The 12,559-nt window shown below is 37.5% G+C and overlaps 1 protein-coding gene and 1 long non-coding RNA gene across 5 annotated transcripts in view; both read right to left on the bottom strand.

Annotated features, from left to right (window-relative positions):
• NRP2 (neuropilin 2) overlaps nt 1–12,559 on the bottom strand; it is a 207,191-nt gene that overhangs the window by 181,827 nt on the left and 12,805 nt on the right. The window lies entirely within an intron of this gene.
• On the bottom strand, nt 6,479–7,544 carry LOC132710651 (uncharacterized). Its single transcript, XR_015731193.1, has 2 exons — nt 7,450–7,544; nt 6,479–6,543 (listed from the first exon to the last, which is right to left on the bottom strand). It is a non-coding gene; the product is annotated as an uncharacterized LOC132710651 (long non-coding RNA).

Here is a 12,559-nt window from a genome sequence, read left to right as displayed (position 1 = left end):
GTGGAAAGGTAGTGTCATATTAAAAGTGTGCAGTAAAAATGGACAGCTTCAAGGTGGAAAATATTTTTATATTGTTTCCAAAAGATTTTATTAAAACATACCAGATTTCGTAGCAACATGTTAATCATTATTTCTTCCTTCCATGTGGAGATGTGTTCCTAAGTGACCAGCATTAAGGCTATTCATTATCAATAATATCTCTAAATTTGAGGTTGCAACAATAAGCCCCGTTAAACAATATTTAATATTTACTTAGACTAATTTCTGAGAAAATATACTATAGTAATATTAATACAAATTAAATTTGCATTCAGAACACCATTTTATTTGCATTTCAAATGTTGCATCTTTTACTCATGTTGCTCTGAAAAATATCTGTAAGCCAGCACATGTGGAAGAATTCAATACTCTAAGGGAACATGGTGAGAAACATTCCTATAAAACTGCTACCTGCTTTTAAAATGCAGGTGTGCATTCTGCAGTGTTAAGCAGAAAACAGAGTGGACACTTCAACTGGATGATAAGGGACACTCCCCATACTTTATGGTGTCAGACAATTAAATACTAATAGCACTTTTTTTAGTTCATAGAGTGACTCATAGCAAGGACCTGGATTTCTGGAATTTCTCACTGAGAACAAGGTCACATCAATGTTTGCTTGCTTTTTCTGATCACAATCGTAACATTTGGACAAATAATGTCAACAATGGGGTCAACAATGTATCTTTAATGCAAGAAAAGTGAGAATTCTTCCAATCCATCTATTTTGTTCAGCTTGAAACATAGGAAATTGAGACATACCATATGTTTTAGGTTTCTACCTAATCGGAGTTTGCAAGCATGGGAAAAGAGACTGTGTTGTAAATCAGGATAAAGTAGTCCATGTTGTACACATGTCTGCTCTCACAAAAGATATTCACATTTTCTATCAAAGAATCTGGAATTCTGTGCTTGGAACAAATTTAGCAAAACTGAAGAAGGTACGCAAATATAACTTATTTCCATTCATTTTCTCTCATCTGTAGAAATAGGTCACTGGCCTTTTGTTCAACGCTGCTAATATATATATTTTGTGGAAGCTCTATCCGTTAGACTGTAATTACGCTCTGCATACGTAACTGCTGCCTAAAGCAGTGGCTGTTTCCTTCCCCATCTATTGTCTCTCTGTAACATTTAAGAGGTAAAATATGAGGCAGGGTGTCATCCTTTTAGAATTCCTCTCAGCTATAGAGGTTTGTGGGGGCAGAAAACCTCAGTCACAATAACTATCCCATCACATAGGAAAGAAGACAAAAAGAAAGAATGCCAAATTTTACATTACGCCACATCTCTGTCTGATTTACCAATCACATTTTACATGCTGACATGTTCACATATTTAGAAAATACTGTAAAGCCTGAATCAACCCCATATGTAGGGGCTACATTTCATTTTTCTTTTTAATTTTATTTGAAGAGGCTGGAAATTGTATGTGATTGCTGACATCATTTATGCCACTGGAGTGGGAAGAATATTTTTGAGTTTGAGAAGTTTTAGGAAGTAAAAAGGAGGTTCTTAAATCTTGTAGACTTAGTACCTGTTTTGGTACCAAACAAGCAAGCAGAAAATCTGAGAAATTTGCTACCTTCTTATGGGACAGTTTGAGCTCTGAGGCAAGAAAGATTGTCAACCTTTTAGATTTTGGAAAGTTGTAAAGACTTGGATTTTCTGGAGAGTGTTTTAAGACTGATTCTTTAGACATTAATGGAAGCTTTCATTTTACTATAGTGATATATTGTTTCTGTTTTATATTATTGAATCATCCTGATTGCATTATATTATATACTGTTATGTGGCAAATCACTTAGAGTCCAGCTGGACTGAAGGGACATACAGGTAGTCCTCAACTTACAACAGTGCATTAGAGATCATTCAAAGTTACAACGGCACTGAAAAAAAGTGACCTATGACCGTTTTTCAGAGTTATGACCGTTGCAGCAACCCCATGATCATGTGATCAAAATTCAGATGCTTGGTAACTGGTTCATATTTATGACTGTTGCTGTGTCCCGGGGTGGTGTGATCCCTTTTTGCAACCTTCTGACAAGCAAAGTCAATGGGGAAACCAGACTCACTTAACAACCGGATTACTAATTTATCAACTGCAGTGATTCACTTAACAACTGAGGCAAGAAAGGTTGTACAATGATGCAAACTTACGTAACAAATTTCTCACTTTATAACAGATATTTTGGGCTCAATTGTGGTTGTAACTGGAGGACTACCTACATTTTGTAAATAAAAATAGAATACAAAAATGAGTAACTATCAGTGGTGGAATTCAATTTTTTTTACTACTGGTTCTGTGGGCGTGGCTTGGTAGGCATGGTGTGGCTTGGTGGGTGTGGCAGGGGAAAGATACTGCAAAATCCCCATTCCCACCCCACTCCTGGGGGAAGGATATTGCAAAATCTCCATTTCCACCCCACTCTGGGGCCAGCCAGAGATGGTATTTGCCGGTTTTCCAAACTACTCAAAATTTCCGCTACCGGTTCTCCAGAACCTGTCAGAACCTGCTGAATTTCACCCCTGGTAACAATGCCAATAAATATGTAGGACTCAGAAGCTAAATTCAGCACACAAGTATTAGAGTACAATAGACTAATAGGAAGAAGAGGAGGAGGTGGTGATGGTGGTGGTGGCGGCGGCTGGAAGGGACGTTGAAGGATTTCTTGTCCAACCCCATACTCAAGCACGACTCTTATACGATTCCAGACAAATGATTCTCCAATCACTTCTTGAAAACCTCCAGCGATGGAGCACCCTCAATTCTGGAAGCAAGTTGTTCCACTGATTAATTGTTCTCATTATCATAAAATTTCTCATTAGTTCTAGGTTGTATATTTCTTTAATGACCTTCCACCCATTACTTCTTGCCTTCACGTGCTTTGGAGAACAGGTTGAGCCCCTCTTCTCTGCGAGAATAATACTGGCTACCATGTCACCCCTATTCCTCCTCTTCGTTAGACTAGACCGACCTAGTTTCCTTAACCATTCATAGTAAGATTTAGCCTTTAGACCCCTTATCATCTTTGCTGCTCTTCTCTGTCTTTCTCAGCATCTTTTTATTAGGGTGACCAGAACTGGATGCAGTATTCCAAGTGTGGTCTCACTAGTCCAGTATAAAGTGGTGTTATCACTTCTCATGATCTTGATGCCATCCCCATCTATGCAACCTATGACTCCATTTGTTTTTGTTTTGGCAGCTGCAGCACTCATACTTGTGTTGGTCCACTAGGATACCTAGGTACCACTTAAAGTTACTATGGTTGGGCCAGGTACCACCTATTCTATACCTGGCTTAAATAGTACTTGGTTTTAATATAATTAATATATGTATTAATTTAATTAGCATTATTATTTAAATTAATTTAAGTAGTATTTGGTTTTAATTAGCATTAGCTCATCACTTTCCTTTTCTTTATAAATTAAGAAACCAGTTTATATTTCTGGCTGAGATGTATTTGCTAGAATTGTTTGACTGCTTTTCCCCCTTTCCTTTCTTCCCACAAAAATCTTGAGAGATAGCTTAGAATAGTTCACATAGGGGAGAAACTACTGTATATTTTTCAAATAGCAACAGCACTTATATCATCCCACAGTGTTTTGCAGCACTCTCTGGGCAGTTTACAATATAAGCATATTGCCCCCAACAATATGGGTCCTCTTTTTACTGACCTCGGAAGGATGGAAGGCTGAGTCATCTCTGAGCCCCATCAGGATCGAACTTCAGGCTGTGGGCAGAGTTTGCTTGCAATACTGCATTCTAACCACTGCACAGCACGGCTCAGTATTTAAATCCCTTTTTAAAAGGTACTACATAAATTTAGAAAAGGTCCCCAACCTTTCTTCTCTTCTCCATTACTTGGTCATACTCTTTTTAATCATGATATCAATTTGTTCAATACATGGAGCAGGAAGATAAGGGATTTTACAGGACCAGACCTAGCTATTGATGGAAACCATGAATAAAATTTGCAAGAAGAATAATTACACGTACCATCTTGGTTTCAAATGACTTAACTTCAATCATTTTTTCATAAAATATGTAAATCTCATCAATTGATACCATTAACATTTGAAAAATATCTTCTTTATAGCAGGAGAATCTCATTAATGTTATATAAGACTTTTGTATTAAGCATGGTAGATTTTCTTGAAAGTCTTTTAAAAACTCCAGGGGAATGATTGAAGATCTGAACTTGATGAATCCCACTGGAAGTCTGTGGCCCCGTGTTTCCTGAAAATTCATTTTAGCAAATCATCAGAAATTGATAACCCACAGGCAGCTCAGACACTCAGCTATAAATTGCACGATATAAATTGTAACATTTTCAGACTGGATTGGCAGAATTCAAGACGAGATTTAGGCCAAATGATAAGAGCCTAAAAATGTTGTCCCTCCATAGAAGTAATACTCCCGTGACATGAGATGGAATCAAATGTGATATCTGACATCTTCCAATCAGACTTTCAAACTTTAGTCACTCCCCATGCCCAAGAAAACATTTTTTTAACAATGCTGATTAAACATGACAGATAAAGAAAACTTTTTTAAAATGACTAAATTATCACAGTGAAACAACTGAGGGTATGATAGCTGGGGGAAAAACTCTGTGGTATCCCCAGTGGTGGGTTTCTACTGGTTTGCTCTGGATTGGGCGAACCAGTAGTAGCGGTGGTGGGAGGCTCCGTCTACCCGCCCAGACATCATCACAAACGCTCTGCGCATGTGCAGAAGTGCTGCACGCGAGCGAAGCAAGTTGCGAACCAGTAGTGAAGGTAAGTGGAACCTACCACTGGTAGGTTGCTCAGTGTCCTAAGCATGGCCTTACTTTGCTTCATGTTTAGTCCAGGGCTAGCAGAATTGTAAGCAAATTGGTACATATCACTGTCTGATTGCAGCGCCCAATTATTATTGAGCCTTTCTAGTTTAAAATTTTGAAGAAATAGTGAAATAGCATTTTATATATTTTCATAACAATTTTTGCTACTGGTTCATTGACCAGGTTTACTAGGAATATAAAATTATATAGTATTAGCTCCTAGTTTGTTATTGTAAAACATGGGAAATTAATATAATTGGATGAGTGGTATTTCTTGAAAATTGGTTGGCTGAAACATTAACCAAACAGTAGTTGTAGAGCTCTGAATGCCCTGCAGTGAATAATAATTAGTGGACAGATTTGAGAAAATGTCTTAAATTTATCAACTTTAAAAAATAAGACCAAGGAGCTTATAGTGGATTATAGAAGGAATAGATCTGACATCCAGCCCTTGCTTATCAATGGAGACCAAGTGGCCAGTTTTAAATTTCTGGGTGTTATTATAAACGAAGACCTGACCTGGGGCACTCACCTTGCAGCACTGGTCAAAAGGGATTACTACCTGAGACAAACAACTGAATGAAAAACTGCTGGTGACCTTCTTCCGCTGCATCATAGAGAGTATTTTAACTTACTGCACCTGTGTATGGTTTGCCAATTGTACAGTGGCAGATAGGACAGCACTCCAGAGGGTTAACATCATTGCCCAGGGGATCATTGGTTTCCCTCCCTCCTCTTTGGAAGAGCTTTATAGCTCCCGCTGCCTTAAGAAAGTTCAAAACATTCTTAAAGACCCATCTCATCCTGGGCACCCTTTTTTTGAACTATGACCATCTGGCAGACCGTACAGGATAATAAAAACAAGGACAAACAGGCTGAAAAACAGCTTCTGTCCTAGGGCAGAAACTATATTCTACTCTATAGTGCAATATTAATGCAATATCGGGTTTTCAATTCAATTGTATAGATAGGAATGTGAAGGATGTGTGTTTGTGTTTTATTTTTATAGTTATAATTTACACTGAAGATGGCATTTAAGTTCGTTGTATGAGATGCAATGACAATAAAGTAAACTAAAAACTAAGATTAGTTCCCAAAAGTTTTTTCCAAGAGCCTGATCTTCCATATTCCTAACAGTCACAAATGAAAGCACAGAACTTGCTATTTCTGGCGGTAGCCTGCTCTGCAGAAGGGATGCTCAGAGAGAGAATGCATTCTTCTGAGTCCCATCCCACTGCTCTTCACACTGGGTGGAAGGATAAGGCCTCTCAACATGTACTTTTTGCAGATTCTATTTGTAGTAAGTGGTCTTGTAAATAACTACAGACCTGATAACTTCGCTCTTCTAAAGTAACCACCTAAGCCCGGACTACCCAGTGGCTGATTACAGGGCATTTCTTTGCAGTTGAGAACAGTCCTCCCACTTTTTCCATAGATGGGAGAAACACTTCTTAATTGACCTTTCAAGTGTCAGATTTCTAAATCAGGAAATAACACGATTGTGAGAATTCATAATTCAAAGGAAAATGTCATCCTCGGTGCAATATTCTGTGAAAACAAACAGAAGAGGACTGGAACCAAATATTGGAAAGTACACACTGCACCACCAGACAGCAAATTCCTGAAGGCTTTATTAAGGCGAACTTCCACCTTAGGCAACAGAGGGATTTTTCTTTTCCTGTAATTACAAGGAAAGAAGTACAAGGACATCAGAGACCATCCTTTGAGGTTTGATTTGACGTTGACTTCAAAGAGGCTTATCCTGTTCATTTACAACACTATGACTAGAACTCTGCTTCTGCTAAGTGCCACTGTTAAACTGTGTCAGAAGCAGCCGTGGTTTACAACACAGACTTCAATTCTAGTAGGAATTTTGGTAGCTGGATAGAAGGGTGGTTTTTGTTTTTGCAAAGAAACCAATTCTCCTTTTTCTTGCATATGTATTAATTAGAAGTGTCAAAAGGCTGCTATTAGGATGAAGGTAAAACTGGAATTGTTGACATTCCCTCATTCCTTTGGGTATGACGTTGCTATCACTTGTCTCAAGTTCTGGATTAGACAAGTGTAATCTAGGACCTCATGGGAAACACAATTCTTGCATCTACAACCATCCAGTGCTAAGTGGAGGGCAGTATCAAAAAAGAGAGAGATTTTTATTTTGGCAGTATAGAACTGTACTCCCCCCTCCTCCATCATAAATAAATTCTGTACTTTAATTTGTGGTAGGATTCCCTCCCCTTTGTTCTTACATACCTACAATTTGTTTTTCTAGCACAGCTGGGCTGCCAAAAGGTCATAGGATTTGGCAGTCATCCCAGAGGTTAAAAATTAATTTTTCCTTATTAATACAACTGAGGGTCCCACAGGAGAGGATCCCAGCCTTATCTGAACCTGACAGCTTTCTAATGTTCTCCTCTAAGGCTATTGATGGTACAAGGCCACTGTATCCTGGAATGCAACCATGGAATGGAAGCCTGCTAAAGCCACGTTCCTCCTTTATTTTATTTTTGTTTGCTTTCCTTGTCCAAGGGTTGGGGAGTTGCTCTGTTACAGAGAAATAGGGATTAAAAACTAGGAATCTTACGCATCTATTCAAGGACATCATGGAAGAACATCTGGATTTGTCTTTAACTAGCATCCTGTCTTTGAAGTTCAAGATAGAGACTGATGTTTTCACACCTTGAGAGATAAAAAATTATCTTTAGATAAGCAAAACCCAAGGTAAGAGCCCTCAAAGCAGACTTGGTAACATATTGAAAGAATGAATAGGAAGGAAGCGAGAGAAGTGCAACATATGCAGAGAATAATTATTGTGCTTTCTTTTAAATTTAAAATGGCTCCAGGATCAGAAATTATTCATCCTAATAAGTCAAGAAAACAAAAATCCAAGACTTTATATAGCTAGTATTTGGGTATCAGTGGGGCTAATACCACAAAAGAAAAGTGAACTGAAGAAAACAGTTCTCTCTTCAAAAGTCAATGCAACCTTTTAAAACTTCTGACAATGTATAGTCCAAGTTATTTTCCATAGTGTAATCCTGGGTGAGTTGCAACTATGATTGAGTTGTTTATGATGCTTTCACAGTATAATTCATACCGTACTGAATACTGTTGCCAAGTTCAGTTGGTGTAGTATTACTTTTTAATCAAAGGCTTTTGGAGATTTAGTATTGCTCATTGATCTTTGGCAAGTTGTACTTCAATTAAATGATGGTAAGATAAAGACAATCCTCAACTTATGACCACAATTGAGCCCAACATTTATGTTGCTAAGTGAGAAATTTGTTAAGTGAGTTTTGCCCCATTTTACCACTTTTCTTGCCACCGTTGTTAAGTGAATCCCTGCTGCTGTTAAATGAGTAGCATGGTTGTTAAGTGAATCTGGTTTCCCCATTGACTTTGCTGGTCAGAAAGTTGGAAAAAGTGATCACATGACTCCAGAACACTGCAACTGTCATAAATGTGAGTCAGTTGACAAGCATCCCAATGTAAATCACACGACCACGGGGATGCTGCATAAGTGTGAAAAATGGTCATAAGTCATTTTTTTCAGTGCCATTGTAACTTTGAACGGTCACCAAGCAAACTGTTGTAAATTGAGGACTATCTGTACATTCCTCCATCCAAGATCCTTGCTGTTTCCACAGCCAAAAGTACAGGAAGCAACACTGAGTAAAATATGGAGCTCAGTTGGTACATGTTGTTGTCACTCAAGTAAACTCTACCTCCCTTCTAGGATTTTGGTACTTGAAAAAGAAATGATGCAGTATTGGTGAGGCATTAGAATTACTGGGTAACTCATACATTTGTCGGGGCGGGGGCATGACTCAACAACAGAACTTAAACTGAAGAAACTAACATTTATTCAAGAATTACAGAATGCCCAAGCAACATTCCAAACACAGACCCAACTCATCAAAACTTTAAAGAGGAGAAGGTGAGCAAAATGCTTGAGAATTGGTGACATTTAGTGGAGAAGAGGGAATACACGCTAATAGTGTTTTTAAAAGGTACTACTAGCATTTTGCTACAATCTGCTTTGGAAAAAATGACTGAAGGAAACTAAGAAATACTCAGATTCCCTGAAAGCCAGATTAGTTGATTTTTAAAATGATTTATTACATGCCATCAAGTTGCTTTCTACTCTTAGCAACCACATTGATTCTCTCAATGATGACCTTTCCTTAACCTTGTTCTTCAGCTCTTCCAACAGTGCACTCATCACTATTGTAACTAAGTCTATCCACCTTGCTGCTGGTTGCCTGCTTAATTTTCTTTCCTTCCCACAGCATTGGAGCTTTTGCATAATGTTCCCAAAATAGGATAATTTGAGTTGGACATTTTTGCCTTGAGTGAGAGTTCTGGATTGATTTGTTCGATGATCCAGCAATTTGTTTTCAAGGCTGTCCATGGCACTTCTCAGAAGTTGTCTCCAACACCAAAAATTCAAAAGCTTAATACTCTTCCTATCTTGTTTTTTTCAAATTCCATCTTTCACTTTTATAGAGTATCACAGGAAATACCATAGCTTGCATGATTCCGATCTTTGTAGGTATAGACACAGCACAGCATCTGAGTATGTTTTCTAAGATCAATTTAAACTTTAGTCATTAATAAATAAAACTATTCTGTTTGTTCTGAAATTTTATATTCCTTTTTTAAATGTTCCACTATGTTCATCTATAGGAGCATGTCCATATTTTTGGTCAGAATTATCATTTATCTTTTCATTTTTTCCATTTCAATTCAATCTAACTCTAACCACACCAAAAGACTTAGCCATTCATTTGCAGACTAGAGTTTGTAAAAACTGAGTCATATTGACAAACAAAGAGGCAACTGGGAAGAGTGATACAAAGCTTTGTATTTTGCCTGCAAATTTATAGCCAGTATTTACAAATGGAAAAAGACAAATGAAATATGAGATAACTGTTTTATATTGTCTATATTACTGATAGTTTGGAACTGTTTCTTTTTCTTTACATATGCACTTTCCTTACATATGCACAAGTCATATATACTGCTTTAGAGCAATAGTTCTAAATATTTCCTCCATTTTAAATCTTTATCAAATATATAAGGAACCAATGATCTACTTAACAAAGGAAGCTGCCTTATAGCCAATCTCTCTCTTTTTTTAAATCACTCATTTGTTAAATATGAAAAAGGTTCAGAAAATATGATAACTTCCTTAGAAACAAGTAGATACACTTCTTCCTCCACAACTTTCACTTATGTAAACCCAGCTTTTTAAATTCACTGGTTTCAATTGGAGCAGTTTAAATAGTGTAGTGAACTCTCTCTTGCTGAAATCAATGATTTTTCCAAGTGTTTACATCTTATTACAGAATAGACACGAATCTTGTTAAAGGCAACATTGAAAATAGCAGTTAAATGGAGCTACTCCAACTCAGCCAATCCTTTAGAAGCTGTTCAAGTCAGGCTTCCTAAAGTAAGGAGGACAACAAGCCCAAACATAAAACACAACAAAGCCTTTCCACAACATGGCCTAGATAATTTCTCTTAGGAAGCAATATATACCTGCTATGGCCAATCTCAGGGCTCTGGGCTTTAAAAGTTACCAGTGAATTGTATCCATGACCAAATAAGGCAAAATAGCATTCTTAATTAAAGGCAAGGATACATTTTTCAAAGATGCTTTTGACAACCATCCAGTTCCTTTTCAAAACCCTCATTTCCAAGAAAAACTTTAACTCAGCCAAAGAAACCAGTTAGCAGCTACCAAATATTTGCTGCAGGCTTGCGTTTCCCCATTGCAATATTTTTTTGCTAGATTTACTGAAGTCATTTCTACAAATGTTAGCTTTTAGCAAAGCATTTCAAGGTCTTTATGAGCACATATTGCTCCAAGTTGCACAAACAATATTTGAATTGCTATGCGGCACGGCCATCCAAAACTGGATTTATTTGTTTTGGCTCCCTTTTATAGCTAGTCAAGGGAGATTAAAATAGCTGCTAGTCCAAGCATCTGATTTATCCTTGGTCTCCTATTCACTGCCCTAAACTGTCTTCTCAACACCGCATGGCTACATACATGCTGGCAACTTCTCTGTTCACCCCTTCCAATTTTAGGAAATGTATCTGAACTACAGAAGGCTTTTTCACTCTATGTAGAGTACCAGACTATTTTCTATTTAAAACTCTTCCCTTTTCACATTTGACATCCCTTTGGGGAACTGAAACAGGCTTTCATTATGGATGAACACACCAGATCCTGGCATAAATTTATCTACATCTAACATGTGTTTTTACCCTGCTTTGTTAATTACCAAAGCCATCTGTGGGGAAGTCAGGGCTTCCTCCTTGTCACAATTTATCTTTATCTCTTGCTAGATTAGGTACTGAAGTCACATTATTGGATCTCAGGTATCACACTCATTTCTCTGAAGACAGAGCCTGACCAATATAAATAAAATCACAGGTGAATTAACCAAATCCACCCTTAAGTCTGTATCTTTGTCAAACAAGAGGTGATTGGCATGGATTTAATGTGGCATATTTGGAAAGAAAGACAAAGAGCCATTTGCACATACCAGGGATAATAGATTATTCAACACTGGATGTCTCACAGCTAAAGATTTGAATTGCTTATCCTGATAAATATTTGTAAGAAGAGAGCAACAAGCCAGTCAGAGCTTTCCCCCCACCTCCTTTTATCTCTTCAGACTGCTCTATTATTGTCTTGCAAGGCGGCACCCGTCACCTAGCAAGTTTCCTTTTCCTTTTATAAGAAACAGGCTAGCCAGTGAAAATCTATGAGCCGTGTAAGCTTTGCTTTTTTACACAGCCAACTATGCCTCCGTGCCTCCATAGATGTTCAAAGTAACACCTCATATAAGCTGAACACAGACCATTGCCATATTTTGAAGGCAGTTGCTACTCTCTCTTGTAGAACTGAATCTTCCAATTGGGAAAGATGAACTCAATTCCTATATATTCAGAACCAAACAGATAGCATTGATTCAAATATGTCATTCAAACATAGCACAGGAACAAAACAAAACAGTAGTTCTTCAGAAAGCATGACACAACAGTGACTAAATACTAGAGGGATTATTGTCTAGAATGTCTACACAACTCAAAAAAAATTAACACTGGACATAAAAGTGTTACTGGAAGAGTCAGATACACTTTGGTCCTTGAATACTAAACATAAATAGTCAGAAAGATAGATGATTTACTATCACAGCCATAACCTGGCTTTACTTCAGCCTTAGAGGAACTCTGGGAGGGCTGTGCACACAGGTTACACCTAGTATCTGAATGAAGATTATTCTAACCCAAGCCTACTTTGTTGCAGTACATTGATTGGACTACTGCAGCAACAATAAGATACTTTACTACAAAAGCATCTAACGCTCTCAACAGAATCTGTACATCATGGCAACACAATTTTTTTTCACATCATACCGTTTGGACCTCAGTTATATTTGAGAAAAAGTTAGTAGAGTGAGCTCAATTGAGCTTACTGAAATCTGTTTCTCAGTAACAGTACTTGAATTTATGCTGTGAAACTGCCATGGTATCTTCATCAAAAATACTTTTTTAGAAGGAAGTCACAAAATACAATCACACACAGTAAGTCATAATGTGGCTTCTTCTGTTTTGGTTTAGAAAAAGTTATTTGAACCCAAGCCGTGTGGTTTTTGGCTTAGTGTTATTTGGCAATTCAA

This window comes from Pantherophis guttatus, chromosome 1, assembly GCF_059756535.1.
Source record: "Pantherophis guttatus breed Tessera chromosome 1, ASM5975653v1, whole genome shotgun sequence".
Taxonomy (NCBI): domain Eukaryota; kingdom Metazoa; phylum Chordata; class Lepidosauria; order Squamata; family Colubridae; genus Pantherophis; species Pantherophis guttatus.
This window is presented reverse-complemented; position numbering and strand designations above follow the sequence as displayed.